The sequence below is a fragment of the Ambystoma mexicanum genome, chromosome 3p, assembly GCF_040938575.1.
Source record: "Ambystoma mexicanum isolate Mex_15411 chromosome 3p, UKY_AmexF1_1, whole genome shotgun sequence".
Lineage (NCBI taxonomy): Eukaryota > Metazoa > Chordata > Amphibia > Caudata > Ambystomatidae > Ambystoma > Ambystoma mexicanum.
In genome coordinates, this window is record NC_090925.1 from 659,481,163 (window position 1) to 659,497,890 (window position 16,728).

Sequence of the window (16,728 nt, forward strand, 5' to 3'; positions counted from 1 at the left end):
CAACTTCCCGCGCACCCCTGAAATTCACATACACTGCCAAATCGCGTGTGGAACTTCCCGCAAACCCCTGAAAATCACATGCCCTGCCAATTCGCGTGTGAGACTTCCCGCGCAACCCGGTATACACGCACACGTTATTTTTCTGTCAGCGGGTGTCCGTGTTTGTGGGTACCCCTTTGCACGTCATTTGTCCTGGAGGGCCACAGTATAGGACATTCATCATGGCTGTATATAGGTGCTATTTGTTGGCGCACCTTTTGGCGCACATTTCTTACAGGTGCAGAGATGCTACCGCCTGCTTTCTTGTGGCGGTCGTGTTTGTGCCTGTGCGCTGGTTTGAGCGTGCGCTTTTTTGCCCTATTCAATTCCATGAATACGTGTTGTAGGCGAGCGTGTGGGCGTTCCGCGCACTTGCACCCTGTACTTCCCCCGTGACGCCCACATTTTGGCAAGTTGTTCCCCATTCCGAGTGTTACGCCCCGTGTTCCGCCTACTTTTGTTGTGTGCGCCGCGCTATGTGCGATTTTCGCTGTGGCCTGTGCGATTTTCGCTGTGACCTGGCGCACGCCGTTAGAAGGCCTGTGCGCCAACGTGCGACGCACACTTTTTTATCGCACATCCGATGGTTTTCTCGCGCACGGCCTTCCATGAATCGATGTGTGCTGCTTTTCGTGCGATTTTCGCACTTGCACTGCGATTTTCGCTATTCCACTGCGATTCGCACGTTTTTGGCCACTTGCGCCGCGCTAATTATTCCATGAATCTGCCTGCGTGTTTGTTAGATTTTGGTTGTATGCTTCTTCATTAAAATATGGTTCTGTGGTTGTTGTGTGACTCCATTCACCTCCACAAATATGTAAGAAGTTATTTTTGTTCACATTCTGTTCTTTTGTAGTTTCGTACTTAGTTTTGTTAGTGCTTTCATCCTATTTAAGACTAATGTAAACAACTTCCTTTTGAGAAGGATTGCACTGTCTGCGAGAGCTTGTAGGATACATTTTCTACGGTAAGTTTTAAGGATTGAGGATGATTTTGGTCCTCTTCTTATTAGATTCTGAAGGACTCTGTGGCAAAACATTTTTGCTCAAATATTTTTTTTTACTATAGGTTCTTGTTACTATATCAGGATTAATAGCAGCATTGTTAGCAGTACTGGTAGCCGCTTGTTTGTGAACAGTTTTGTGTTTCGTCCCACATTTTGTTGTAAGAGGTAAAGTTTTGTTAGTTGAAGCTTCCTTTGTTTCGCTAAACGACTGTATTAGCTGTTTTTTTCCAAGGTTCTCTACAAACTCTGCTGCAGATGGATGCCTAGGTTGGACATTTTTATTTGTAGTGGCTATATTTTTGCATTCCTTTCTATGGACTTGCTTTTTGGGAGGCATTCTTTTGGGTCTGTTGAAAAAAAGAAGGCATGGTTTGGTTTGTTGTACAATGCATGTGTGCTGTGTGCATGCCGGCATGAGTTTGATGGGGAATCTCTTTGTGGTGGTGTGTGAATGTACATTGGTCTCTTACAATGATTTGGGGAGGATATTTTTCGGTTTGTATACTACTACAATGTGCTTTAGATGAGAGTACCAAGAGGTGTAACGGTGTGGAGACGCATTAATAGTAAACGTGATGGTATTAAATTGAAGCAGCTATTTGTTTTCTAGTACTAACATTGTAAGGCGTTTGTATGTTATTTCGGTTCCAAACAGACAGGGATTTGTGAGCCATTCTACCTGTTAATCATTGTTTGATAAATGGGGATTTGTGGGTAGAATGGTTCAGAAATCACTGTTTGCTTAGGTGCGCAAATTAAATGCATAACCCACACACTCTGTTTCAGGAATAGTTAGAATATAATGGTCGTCCTGTACTTACTTTTCTTTGCAGAATGACCAGATTTCTTCGGATATGTTGTTTGCAATGTAGATACTGTTGATTTTCAGGATAGTATTCTTCACTGCGATTGTAAAAAGAATAAGTTAGTAACTTTGTGTATTTAAAGTAGTGATGTTACTGTAGACGTTCATTTTGCATTTGTCGTCAGAGTATTCTCTCTTGATATTTCACACAGTGCATGTGTGCATTTCACTTCACTATGTGCTGCCTTTGTATATTACGTGCAGTATGTTAGCTGCAAGTGCTTCAGAAATTAGTACAATTTTTATATTATGAAAATGCCTTGTTTCTTTTAAGCTGTGTTACCTATAGCAGAGAGGTTTGTAAGCGATAGCTCATTATAGTTGCTGGGAAAAGTTTGTGTACTTTCATATTATAAGTACGATTTCGAAAAAGCGTGAGACCCTCAGAGGGCCATGTCACCACAGCAATCGGGAGTGTTTATTTTTCTCATATGATCGTATTGGAAGTAGCATTGATGTAGGCAGTATATAGTAAAAAATTGTGCCATTTTCTAATGGAAACAGTAAGAAGTAGTGCGGGTTTTTAATGAACAATCAGACATCTTGCACTTAAAGGGGGAGCGTTGGTATGTATTGGCTATGCAGATTTAGTGGCATTCATTTGTTTACATGAAATCACACGGGTTGTACATGTTCTCTGATTTAAATATGCATACCTGTACTTTATACGCATGCATGTGCGCATCTATGGAGCTATACGTAGAAATCCGCGACACTTGTACAGTACTTTTCAAAGTAGGTGCTTTACAATGATATGCGACTTGTACTTAGAGTGATCAATAGTACATTTGAAGTGCGAAATTTTGATGACGGATTTAGATGTAGGGATGTTGAATCTGATTGGTGGATGGTTGTGTGACTGTTTAGCTATGGAGGTGAGGTAATCTCTTCGCGACTGATGTGGAAAGGGTAGAAGTACTAGTTAAGAGTTACGTGCTGCAAGTACACAACGCTTGTGCATGGGTAGGGCACGTCACATATGGGTTTCTACAGCAAATCTAGCATGGAAAGGAACTGGAGCCATCAGCCAATCAGATGTTCAGATTGCTCTTTTGTGTCGAAAGACGGTGCGTATACTGAAAATGGCAGAGGTGCAGAGGGTGAAGGTTTTGGTCGTTGGAGATATTTTTGTGCATGGTTTACAGCACTATGCCGAAAGTAGGAATGTAGCACACCATTTCGATGTGAGAGTAGTAGAGGTGGTGTGGAGCACTGAGACTGATCGCAATGTTGCGGCAATTCTCTGAGTTTGCACCGAGATGCGAGCGATGACCACTCCTCATGTGGTACTTTTGCAGTACGTGCTTGTCATTTGGGCTACGTGAGTGCACGTACTTTGTTGGATGATTTGGAACAGTTGGTGCAAGCAGTCATGAACATATTTCCAACTGTGAAATACATTTTTTCTGGGTTGCTCCCTAGAGGAAAATGGGACAACAGTTCTGTTTTCTGTCCTGATCAAGGTATTGGGAGGTGTATCATTAATCGCAGCATGCATGCTTTTATGATACGCACTGGTATGTTTTTCTGCAGCCACGAGAACATTGTTCCCAGTAATGTGGCTTATTTTGAAGCAGATGGTGTTGCGTTATCTTCTTTGGGAAATGCCATGTTCGTTTGGAATGTGAGGCTTGCTTTGGAGAAGGTTCTGTAATGTTTCTAGGAGTAAAGTAAGAAGAAAAAATATTAAAAAAAATAGAAAATAACAGATGTCTGTAAGGCATCTGCCCAACATTTTTTAAAAAACAGCTCTTTTCAGAGCCCACCTTAAAGGGGAAAAGGCTAATAATATTTAAATGTACAGTCCTCACGCTCTGATCCTGTACATGTCCGCGAACATGGCGGTAGTTTGCAGGCAGCGCCGATTCTGCGGTGGAGACGCATGCAAATGAGAATGTTCAAAGCTAGGGATTGGTCAGTAAAGTTCAATGGGTGTGTTTTGTATGGAGACATTTAGTGAGAACGTCTTTTCCCTGACAGGAGACCAGACAGCCATGGCTCTGTGTGCTCGAAAACAGATTATCTGGATTTTGGGGGACCCATGGATACATTGGTTGAAGGTGCATGCTGAAAGTTGCGGCCTATGTGCAAATCTTGGATTTCCTAATATAGAAGTGCACCGGCATGGTGTGCGTGGAATGAGGTTGCTGGACTTGGTACCTCTCTGTGCAACTTTACAGACAGAGCGTCATCCAGACATACTTATCATTCATTACGGAGGAAACAGTTTAGGCCATGTCTCTGGAATTTCTTTGCAATTTGCAATGAAGGAAGGACTTGCGAAGGTCATGGACATGTTTCCACATTGCCAAATTGTGTTTTCCCGTATTGCACAAAGACAGATATGGTTGTGTTCCTCTGAATTTGGTCCACAAATGGAGAAAGCGAGGCGCAATGTGAATAAGGCTGTTTGTGCCTTTCTAAGAGAAGTTGGCATGTCCTCATTCCACAATGAAAACATTTTGTTTCGTGGTTCTTTACTTTTTCGTAGAGATGGAGTCCATCTCACATATGCTGGCAATCAGATCTTTCTTCGCAATGTACAAAATGCTTTGCAACTTTTTTTGACATCATAGTAACCTATTTCACAATCCGTTTTTTCTAACCTACATTTTTTGAGGGACACACACCACCACTGAAAGGCTCTTTTCAGAGCCTTCACTTACTCCCAGCAAAAAGTCCATTGGTTTTGTTATGCTTAGTCTCTGTGCCCTACGACTGTCCGTGGACTTTTAAAAAAATGCGCGGGGCCCTACAACGGTCACTTCATAGTTATATTCTTTAACTGAGAAAGGCGGCTCTGAAAAGTGCCCTTTTATTAATTTTTGTTAATTTTATTGATTTTGTTAATTTTATTCATTTTTGTATTTTTACAGTTTACAGTAGGGGAGGAGGGGAAAGGAGGGTAAGGAAGGGACACCAACCACAGGGATAAGAAGGGGCAGCATGAGAGAGAAAGATATAGGGCAGCCTTTACTTAGGTAGGGAGCAGATCTTCTGGTGCTCTTTGACCATAGCCTCAAAGGACTTCGAAGACTCTCCCCCCTGCAGAGTACTGCATCACAGTACACACACAATATTGTGACCCTTGAAAGGTAAGGGTCAACAGCATCGCAAATGGCTTGTGAGCCAGCAGGAGGGATGCGCTCCCCCACAGGAGCGTCTCTTGTGGTGAGAGGATCGGACACGGAGGATACTGTGGAGGAACTCAATCTACTACGTTCTTCGCATGGCACCACCTTGCGAATGTCCGCACTGTGGAACGAAGTTAGGTGTCGCTTCATGGTTGTCGTACCAAAGCTGTACGCACCAGGTCTCCCACAACTAAGCACCAACTGGCACTGGTTACACCTGACAAAGTTTGCAGGTGCTTTCGGTACGTTCCCTAAAACGGAAAACAACCGCCACACCCACGACTCCTGGCCAGTGTTTGTAGAGCGGAGTTCCTCCACCTCATTCTCTTCTTCCTCTTCTTCCTCCATCTCTACATCCTCACCCGTATATCCCTCTGCAGGTCGTTGGGGAGGTGGTGGCGGTGGAGGGTTTGGGGGTGGTGCTGAGGCTAATGAAGCAATAGTAGCCATGGATGCCATGAGGATTAGTTTTGTAATGGTCGTTAGAGCAGTAAAGGCAGCACAACTCAAACTACTATAGCCAGAAGCACAATGAAGATGAGTTTGGGGGTGTGGCCATTTATAAGGGTGGAGGGGTGCGCCTCGTGACCATATTGATCACTGAAAAGTGCTGCAAAAATTGTACACGACATGTTCACATGTAGAGCTATTGTATGGGACTGTAAAATATTTTTCCCATGTATGTATAAATTGTTTTGCAATGTTGCGGAATCAGACAAACTGCGCAAATTAGTCCACACGCTAAGCGTGGGTGCGGTCACATGATGACACATCCGCGAGGGAAATGCGTGCCCGCTGGACAGCAAATGCAGGCTAACAAACGTGCGCATGCGTGCCAGTGTTCTACGGACAGTGTTCGGGTCCTGAAACTAATTAAAAGTGCAACACAAGTGAGACGGACAGTTAGGGACAGGCGCGATGTTCGCAGTACTTATGGGTGTACTGCACATGTGCGTACGTGAATTGATACGGACAGGTATAGTGCCCTTAGGACAGTACCATTTTCCTCATTTACAGACATCTCAGACTCCTGGTGTGTTCTAAGAACATGTTTTATCTCATTTGAGAGTGGTACGGAGAGGTACAATGTCCTTAGGACGTCCTACTCTGTTCATTTATGCACAATTTGCACGGATGGTGCGTTGTAAGATCAGTTTGCTCTTGGTTGACATTGGTACGGGTAGGTGTATTGCCATTAGAACATCCATATTCTATTGCTTACGGCTAGGTCGAACTGGTGCGATGTTCGCAAACATTTTAAGTCTTTTAAAAAAAATGTTTTACAAGAAACACTTCAACTACAGTAACCATACTAAAACTTTATATAAACACACACACACACACACTTCAATCAACAGAAATACCGGGGGAAGCAGATACTGACACAAATATAGGCGAATTTGGATTCAACACAGGCTGATTGTTAGGCGATGATTTGTGAGGGGAAGAAAGGATGGATGTTTCATCAAAATGTCTATTTTCTTCTTGAAGATTTGGGGATGGTTCACTAGGAAATGTAGAAGAGGGGTAGGTACAGGTGGGACAGTGATAACGTATTTTTCCTCTCATATACTCCTCCACAAATTGCCTTAAACTGTTAAAATTGTCCATTAGTATGTCCATTTTCACTTCCATCCTTTTAAGCCTGTCTTCCTCTGTGTCGTTTGTTGGCATTTCTTCTTTTTTTTCCTGTTCTATTAAAAATAAATAAATATATATATGATAAATGCCCATACAATACTGATCATTATTTTGCTTATGTAGAGCACTGTGTACCATTATTATCGCTATCTTCGGACATTTCCCCATACGGAAAATTCTCCTCCAGCCACTCCAAAGTACTGCAAATTTCTATGTCAAAACAACAGAAAGAAATTATTTCTTGTGTCCCTCATAGCAAAAAAAGTACACACACATATAAGAAAAATGAAGTTCACTTACTATTTTGTTGTAATTTGTGTTCGTTGTAGTGCGTGTGTCTACTGTCGGTCCTGGATGCAGAGTTTCTGTGAGGTAATTACGTTGGAGGCATACCTTTTTTTTGTTATGGTACCATTCATTTCAATGTGCATGGTTATGAAATGAATAGTTTTAGTTTTAGACGTTTAGGTTTCCATATTTATTTACTAGTACTTATAATGTTTTTATGTGTCCTTTTTCAAAGTTGAGCATTTTTTGTGTAAATCAATACTACAATTTCACATACCCCCTGACTGTTTGGGTACTGTTCGTCTCGTCCGTGCCCGTCCGCAGACAGGCGCTCAGTCCGTGGCTTTTAAATATAATTAGCGAGGGGGTTCTGTAATTTCTATGTTACATGTATATAAAGTAAGCAGATTATACAACTTATCTCCCAAGATCACATGATGATAGTGTATATTAAAAAAAACACTTTATTAACGCAATGTTATGATTAGGTTCCCCTTCAAAAAACGGGTGAATTTCAGTAAAAAAAAACTTTGTTAAAGGGAGGTTATGGTTAAGTTGTCCTACTAAAAACCTGTGCAATTTACAATTCACTAAAAAAAAAACTTTGTTTAGGGGACGTTATGGTTAAGTTGCCCTACTAAAAACATGTACAATTCACAAAAAAAACTTTATGAACGTCACATTATGGTTGAAAGTAAAACCGAAAAACCCCTGAAATTCGCCAGTAATGGTAGGCTAGGCAACCATAATTGCCCGCACCACTGTGCACTGCTAACACTAACACCCAGGACATCAAAGATGACATCACACATGTCATTGATGACATCACTGATGACATCACATGTTTAGCCCCTTTGTTTTTGTTCACCGCCATATCTAGGCTAGGTGGGTTTATTTACTGACAGTCAGAAACTTAATTTTCAACAGGTATTTACATTTATAGATATTGGTATTCTCACGTGTTCTTACAATACTTTCCTTACATTTTACTCGCATCTTATGATGTACATATATAGGGGAAGAAGCAGGCCTGAAACACAGCTATCTTTTTTGTGCCTGTATACAATCATGTAGATTATCCACTGCTGCTAATGATACTGCCTCTTGTTTGCTTACTTTACTCTCCACATATAAGCCCCATATTTGTATGCTTTGTACACTATTTATGTTTTGTGGGTATTACTAGAAACATGTAGTAAGTGATGTATTAATAGCAACTTAGTACATGTTTCACAGACCAGAAAAGTCAGATACAGAAGCATTCACCGTTTTATTATACAACTTTGGAAAGTGCAAATATAGCACCTCTATGGTCTATGCTGCAGCCAATACCTACATTTATGTATGCGTAGGTTCCTGTACTAGAAAGAACACTGCAATGGAATTTTTTTTACAACACTACATTGCGTGATGAAGTATGTCGTTTATTAAACATGTCCTGATAACCCCTAATTTTGTTTGCCAAAATTATATTCACAACCCGTTGTCTGTGAAGTAATTACACATGTGATGTCATCAATGACATTTGTGATATCATCTTTGATGTCCTGGGTGTTAGTGTTAGCAGTGCACAGTGGTGCGGGCAGTTATGGTTGCCTAGCCTACCATAACTGGCGAATTTCAGGGGGTTTTCGGTTTTACTTTGAACCATAATGTGAAGTATTTTTTAGGGAATTTAACAGGTTTTTAGTAGCGCAACTTAACCATAACGTCCCACAAAGATTTTTTTAGTGAATATATATATATACATGATGGTTGATAATTGAGGCTCTATTGAAAATTGTGAATATAGGACAAGAATCAGGGGAGGTTACCACTAATTATTATTGGATATGATTTTATCACAATATAACATGAATTTGGATTTAAATGGAATGCACAAATGTACGTATTATATGTATTTAAAGTGGTGTAAACGTTTTGTGAACTAAAAAACTATAAAAACATTACTTTATACCATATGCTCTGCATACAAATATGGTGTTCAACAGGGCTTGTCAAAATCTGTGATTCATGATGGCTATCTAATGTAATTGTGTAGGATGGCAGTGCAAATGTGTCTTTTGACTACTGTGGAAGGATGGGAGGCTTCCTTGTTCCCTCTTGCTTTTGGCAACTATGTGTATGAGGCCACTTATTGTAGGAGCACAGGAAAAATGTGCCCATTTTGCCACCCAGCTTATCTCAAAGTAATTGTATGCAAACATTCCGGTGGCAACATGCTTGTTGATTTTCCACCATGAAATAACTCCTCATTCCCAATCCTTAGGCAGGGCTGAGACAGGCCCTATCCTCTCCTACTTCTTGCAGACCTCTCATGACACTTTGCAGTGGATAGTGTGTCTGCTATTGGCTGAGGTGGCAATGTTGCTCTTGTGATTGACTGTACATTTGTACTACTGCTAGCATGTGTTTTTTCAGACCATTTCTGCAGAAGACTGTACATGGGTCTCTTTGTCTCAATTGCCATCTGTGTTGTCACCAGAGTCAAGTTGCCTGAGTCTAGATCTTGTATCAGTGAAGGGAGTATACCCTTTGTCAGGTTCTTTACTGTCATCTCTTGTCAAGAAAATAAGAGGTGGGGAGTTTTCATGAATCACTTATTTCACTTATTTCTCTTCATCAGTGGATTACATTCACTGTTGCTGATATGATATCACCTGCATTCCCTCTTGTGCCGCAGATGGTGGAGGCTATTCTTACTCATATTCTTCCTTAACTCTGTCCCTTTGTTCCTGATGCAAGTACACAGGAAGTACATGTCCAATTAATTTTCTTCACAATGCACCAAATTCACTTGAGCCCAATACCCCTTCTTTTTGCATAGTATGAGACTAACTGGTGTCGCCTGCAAAGTGACCTATGTACCATCCGGGCTAATACAATGCATACCGCCATTGCTGTAGTAGGTGGAAAGCACCCACACATACTTTACTCCCACCCTATACCCAGATCCCTACTCAATTTAAGTACTGCCTATAAGAAGGCACATGGGGGTCTTCAGTGTTTCGGCTGTCCAACACATACACAATACATGTGGGGTTCCCACTGATTTGATATTCTTCTTTTCCTATACAATGTATGTGGGCTTCTTTGTGCTTTCTGCTGCCCCTGCACCTACTCAGTGCATGTGGGGTTCCCAGTAATTTGGGCTTCTTGTCTGTCTACTAAATTTATGTTGGGTTTCCTGTACTTTGTCCTTATCCTATGCCTACACAATGCATGTATGGTTCTCAATGCTTTGGCCTTCTCCTCCACCTAATACATGCACATGAGTCTCTCCATGCTATGGCCACCTCCGCCACCAGTCAAATGAATGTGTGACTCTCAATGTTTTGGTCTTCTGGATAGCATAATAGATGTTTTTGGGAACCTCAGTACATTGGTCTTCTCTTGGTGAGAGAAAAATACACATGTTGTTCTCAATGTTTTAGCCTTGTCTTCCGGCCCATAAATAAATGTACGGTTCTCAATGTTTTAGCCTTGTCTTCTGGTCTGTAAATAAATGTAAGGTTCTCAATGTTTTGGCTTTTAACTAAGTCTGCAAAATGTACATGGGGTTTTCAGTGATTTGACCTTGTCTTCCAGTCACTAAATTAATGTGTAGCTCTCAGTGTTTTAGCCTTATACTATGCCTACAAAGTACATGAAGGGTTCTCAATGCTTTGTCCTTCTCCTATCCCTTAAATATGCACATTTGTTTGTCAGTGCTTTGGCCTTCTCCTAAACCTACAAAATATATAGTGGGGCCTCGGTAAATTGGCTTTCTCAAATACCTACAAAATGCATGTGGTGATCTGAGTGATTTGACTTTCTCCTACGGCTATGCACAGAGGGAGTACTTCCCTTCCACCCACCATTCACACTCATGGACGAATCAAGTGCCCCCAAGCACCACCTCAAAGAAAATTCTTAAGTAATTTGCTAACTGTACTTAGGATAAAATATCAATGTAACTCTACTCTAACCTACACTATCCCTCCGACAATACATGTACGTATATGTTTGAGCCAATCCTGCCTCATCAAATGACACCAATAAAGTGTAGTCCATGTCTATTCACCAGCCTTTATACTGAGACAATTTCAAGCCCATTCACATTTCTTCCTTAGCTCCTTGTGAAACAACTAAAGTTCAACCTCATTAAACCTCTGGAAATTCTATTGGTTGCAATTTTCCATTAACCTGCCCATGCCTATTCATGGCCCACTAGTTTCAGACACTCACCATCAGTGGTTACTGCATATCGTTAGTGGATAATTGACCTCAGTGGAATTGTATCATTGGCTTTTTATGCTCTAGTTCTGATCTCTATAGCACCTGAGTTCATATCTGTGGGACATGTTTGCATCTGCAATTTGAGCACAAACTTTGAGACTGTTGATAGACTGTTAGCAAGCATGCTGAGCTATTTCTGAATGAGATAAGCGTTGTAAGGGGGTTGGCAAGTGACTGGTAATGATAAATAAGGAATCATTAGCTGTCACCAAAGAGAAAGAGAATGACAATGAGGATGCCAGATGGGCGACTATTAGGTTTGAGTTTCCTAAAATTAATTTTAAAATGTCATTGCTGATCGGGGTTAAAAGGAAATTAGCACCTATCTGCAGATTATTTCAGCGCAGACACAGGGACTATGTCCTTGGGAATGAAAAGAAAAACATATAGAGGGATTCATGATCTCTCAGTCAATGCAGATCCAGGCTGCTTTACGATACAGGCAACCTTAGAAAAATGATAGCTGGGATGAGATTTTTCTTGTTGAAGACTGTCATCACAGGCTTCCTATTGTGGGACATCCAATGGTCCATGATGTGAGACAAGAACATACCTTTGGAGAATCAAGGGGCACTAGAGTTCAAAGGGAGATATATACATGGTTAGAGATATAATAGCTGTTCAAAGCATCCAGATTATTATAGCCATCATGTACAGGAACCATGCCTAGAAGGGTAACAATATATTTACCCAGTGAAATGCCTTTTAAGCACATGCTGAACAACCACACTACGTATAGTTTTAGAGAAAATAAGGTAAGGGTTTGAAAGGAACTAATTTTGAAATTAGGCGTAAATTGCCCAGAGGGGGCCACCTATGTTGGCACTTGAATTCAAACAGTACCCTTCTTGGGAATGTTCATCATTTGCACTGCAAGTTGCAGAAGGGAGGTGCAAAATAGTGGTGGAAGCACCTTTACACTTCCGTTTGCACTCTGTAGGCTACTTTTATTATGGATTCCCACATAATCTGCTTGCTTTTTGCTGGTGTAAAATGCAGGTGGATTCCATAGGAATCCATTGGTTTGACACCAGCATGAAAATGTCATGCAGGTATAAAATCAAGTGGTTTTTGATGACAGAGAGCCTGACCAGCCTCCAAAACCCACAATGATTGACATGAGCATGAACAGAGGTGTTAAGACGGGTTGAATTATTTTGCTTGAATTTTCTCTGAAAAATGTAGATTTGTTTATTTATTTATTTGTTGGGTATATACAATGTGTCTATGCACAAGTGTTTCGAGGCACAACAAGACAAGTGGGGGCACAGGGAGGACCCAACAAGAAAAAACGATCATAATAAGCCTGTGGCACTCAGATCGTGCAAGTACAGTAAGAGAAGTGGAGGGGACAGGGGAGTGCCAGTCAGGGCGTAAGTGCCTGTGAGAAGAGCGAGTGCCAAGCCAGGAGAAATCAGTGAGTGCATGGGTAGGAGGGTCCACGAGCTAAGTGCGAGGAAAGGGTCTGGAGGGGCTACAAGGTTTCAGGCCCAGCTAGGCTTGTGCGGGGGAAGGGGCCCCAAAGGGCAAGTGCAGGTAGGGGGGTGGGGTGGTCAGGGGAGACTAAGTGCTGGTGTAGACTGGAATAGGGGTGCCTGGTGCCCTACAAGACTCAGAAGGAATCAGGCAGCCAGTCAAGAGGTAGACAGGGACATTAGCATGGGAGGGAGAGAGGGAAGGAGTATGAGTAAAGGAAGGTCTTGAAAAGCTTCTGGAACTTAAGGAGATCTGAAAGGGGCCGGGAGGCTGTTCCAGAGGGAGGCACCTGCGGATGAGAGAGATCTACCCCCATTCTCTGCTTGGAAAAGAGTCTGATTTGCAGAGAGTTGGGTGAGCTCAGGTTAGGCAACATTGGCGAGGGTGTGGTAGGTGCATATATAGGGAGTGGGGGGGGGTTTCTTCCCCCTTTCTTTCTATAAAATGTTTGTTTTTGCAAAATTCAAGAAACAATATTTCAGCAAAAAAGAAATAGAACTAGAAATACAACCGTAACACCTTTACCTCTGTCTTTAACACCATAACATTTACTCTGCGTATTTGGAAAATATATGTTTTCTGAGTATGTACGTGAAAAAGAAGGTGGTGGCAGGGAGATCATAGAGATCATATTGAAATGTACTGTCATGGAACATGTAGGAAATTAACAATGCCCCCTAGCAGGCATGGTGGAAGCAGAATGGTCATTTAACACCAACATGGGAAATCAGTGGGTAAAGCTGGATACCAAGTAGCATCAGTGGTGCTAAAGATCAGGAGTGAAATTGATCCATGGTATGTCTCCCAGTCAATGAGTATACAAATACAAATACAAGGTTTATTTTGCTAGAGGGTGGACAACTAACCAGAGGCATTCCCACAGTTTCCTAGTGTTACTGTCCAGATTAATGGTATTTCATGACTCGAGCACTTCAAGGCCTTTCACATGAGAGAAAATTAGCTCCAACAATGGAACATGGCAGCCAGCATTACAAGTCGCTTGTGTATATTATCCAAAGTTCTTACTGGGGATGCATGCATGCCGTTGAGCATCACCTTACCATTCATGCTATTCAATGACTGGATTCCTATGGTTGTCTGGAGTTAATTGGAAGATATATGTCTACAGGGAAGTGTGTTTTCAATCATGGGATTGGGATCACAGACAGAATGATGACAATTAAGGCCAGACAGTCTGTTGTAGTATAATTTTGGTTACACTCATGGTTCAGAAACGTTGCATTCTCATCACAATTAATTATACATGCTCTTTCATTGCATATCGTACCATTTGTACATGTATTGGGTGTGTGTGGATTGTTTGGGATTCTTACTTGTTGCTGGATTATTAATATTATTTCAGATAAAATATTGGAATAACTAATATTATTGATTGTGCATTTAAAATGTCTATTCTCCCTCTTCCATTTAGACACCAAATACTACACTATCACCACCAGTTAATTTTTTTCCATCGTGGTGTTAAGTTTGGAGGTATTCTGGCAGCAAATCCGCCGAAATGCCATCAATCTCAACTACTGTTACCACCACTTGGTGCTGTGGTGTTACAAGTGGTGGAAATTCCCAATTTTTTAGTCCATAGGACTCGATGGGGATTGTTGATGGATTTACCGCTGGCAGAATTACTACGCAGTAAATTCACTGATGTTCTGAGGAAAAGTGACAGATTCGCCTCCAGCTTGTTGCTGGAGGTAAATTCTCCACTTAACCTCACAAAGTTATAATTTGGCGATTGGTAAAATTGCCAGTAACGGAATTACTGCCACTTTTTTACACACTGCCAAACTTGTGATGAGGCACTTACAAGGGTGAGTTGAAAACAACCATTACAATACAATAGACACGTGTTTTACAAATGACGAGCATGATCATTTATAGATCATAACTTTGAAATAGGCATGAACTGAACTGAACACAATACTCTGTTATTTACAAACTTCCTGCAAAAATACATCAGACTGACTGCCAAACCTGATTACTGACACTGCTAATAAATCTGGCCAAATCAGCACCAACATGGAAGTGTTAGCTCCTATTCATAGTGGCCATATGACTGCATGTGGGATTTGGTGAATTACTAAACCACTAAAAGCACCATAGATATTTTTCCAGTTTTTGGTACTGAAGTGCAAAATTCACCTGCAGCACTTGGCTGGAGGTAACACCTCCTCTTGAACAACAAATCCAGTTTGGCGGTGCAGCGAAACTAGCAGTAATTCTATAAGTGCCAGAAAAGTGGCAGTAATGAAATTACCACCAGGTTCTAATTGCTCCTCCAAACTTGGAATGAGCCCCAATATGACACAGCCTTTTTACACCAAACCGTAGTCCTACAATGCAATATGAGTATTTGTGGAAATTATGAGACTAAATCATTTTACAGGAACATGGCAAGTGATTAATGAAATCCAACAAGCGTCAACAATCTGCTGCTGATCCGTTTTCCACCTGCAAAGAGTAGAGACTTCCAGGCATATAATATGTTAATTTACTTTGTGATTGTTATATGCTTTGATTTTAACCAGAGTCAATGCTTATGTTTTGGAAATTAGCACCCCGGGTGGGGAGGCTAGCCAATCAGGGAGCCAGGAATGTGAGCTGTAATCTCTGGTATAAACCTGCATTATGACCTCCCGATGGTATGGTTGTGCACCCCTCACCTTGAGCCTCCCTTGGCCCCCTGTCATCCCCCATATAGTTTTTAGTTCCTGAGAGTAACCTGCAGTTAGGCCCATCTCCTCAGGTCATATCGCCTCATTAAGAACAAAAATGCATAGAACATTGAAATAGCTTAGTTAATGTACAACCCGTCTAGACTTTGATGTGATCAATAACAAAGCGGATGCAAGAAATTCAATGCTTTACTACTTTATTGGAAGTAACACAAGGAACTGCAGAATCATGATAGATTTCTAGACAGTAACAAGATTTCTCGGTGCTTAGAAATGGAGGTCAGTCCATTGTGTGGAGAAGTCAAAGAGCAGATTATTCAGAATTCAGATCCATGTGGATTCCTTCAAATGGCACCGAGTCCAGGCTTGTGGATCTGTTGAAACATAGAAACAAGAGAACAAGTTGCTAATACAGATAAGACTGCTAACTTTCATCCTTCACTTAAGAAAGGACCTGAAGCTCCTCCTCTTCAAAGTACATCTCACCAATCACTGATCTCACCCCTCAAACCTCTCTTCCCCACTGCAGTTAACACAATCTCATGCTTCCCTTACCCATCCAAACTGCATCGCTAACCCTGTATCCTATATCTGTTCTCTGGTTGTGTGTCCTTTCTCCAGTGCTCCATTTCTTCACAAGCTTATACATCCCATACATAGAAATCAATGGGATAAGGTACATTTGGCATCAAGCATAGCACTGGCAAATGTAGAGCCATACATCCTTGAGCAAATCATGTAAAACCCTGAAGAAATGGTTTAACAAAGGGACTAGAGTGGAGTGTGCAGAGTGGAGCTTTCCTAAGAGTACCCTATTATCTGCACTTTAAAGGAAACCAAAACGCGGGTGAGCTTATCATTATACTTGCATAAAACAGATTGGAGCAAACAGATTTTGCCCTCATTAGTAATGCCTAAACACACTTTCACTAGGGCAAACATGAATAAGACTGAATTGCCTACTTTGGTTGCAGTGTAACTATAAACAACAACTACATTTCATTTTGTGTTACCCAGCAAACACATTTAAAAAAAACACAATTGGCTTCTTTTGGCCGTTCCGAAAACAGGTTTGGATAATATGGTTTTGGGTTACAAAAAATAACAGTTTTATTCATATCCTTTTAGAGAAGCAACACAATCAGAACTAAATTAATTTCTTTCTTGTTGTGCACACGGACAAAGTTGAGATTATCTGGCTCCTGTCTCAAACCAAATTCTTTATGTAAGTGAGCTGTGCTATTTTCTCTCTGGCTGCTCATTGGTCTCAGGATACAGAATATCACTTTCAATCTTGCTCAAGAGTCT

At 41.3% G+C, this 16,728-nt stretch overlaps 1 long non-coding RNA gene across 1 annotated transcript in view; it reads right to left on the reverse strand.

The window, feature by feature from the left end:
* Positions 1 to 15,600: 15,600 nt before the first annotated feature.
* Positions 15,601 to 16,728, reverse strand: part of LOC138579583 (uncharacterized) — a 163,097-nt gene continuing 161,969 nt past the window's right edge. Inside the window, exon 3 of the long non-coding RNA XR_011304083.1 lies at positions 15,601 to 15,794. This is a non-coding gene — a long non-coding RNA (uncharacterized lncRNA). The remainder of the gene's footprint in view (positions 15,795 to 16,728) is intronic.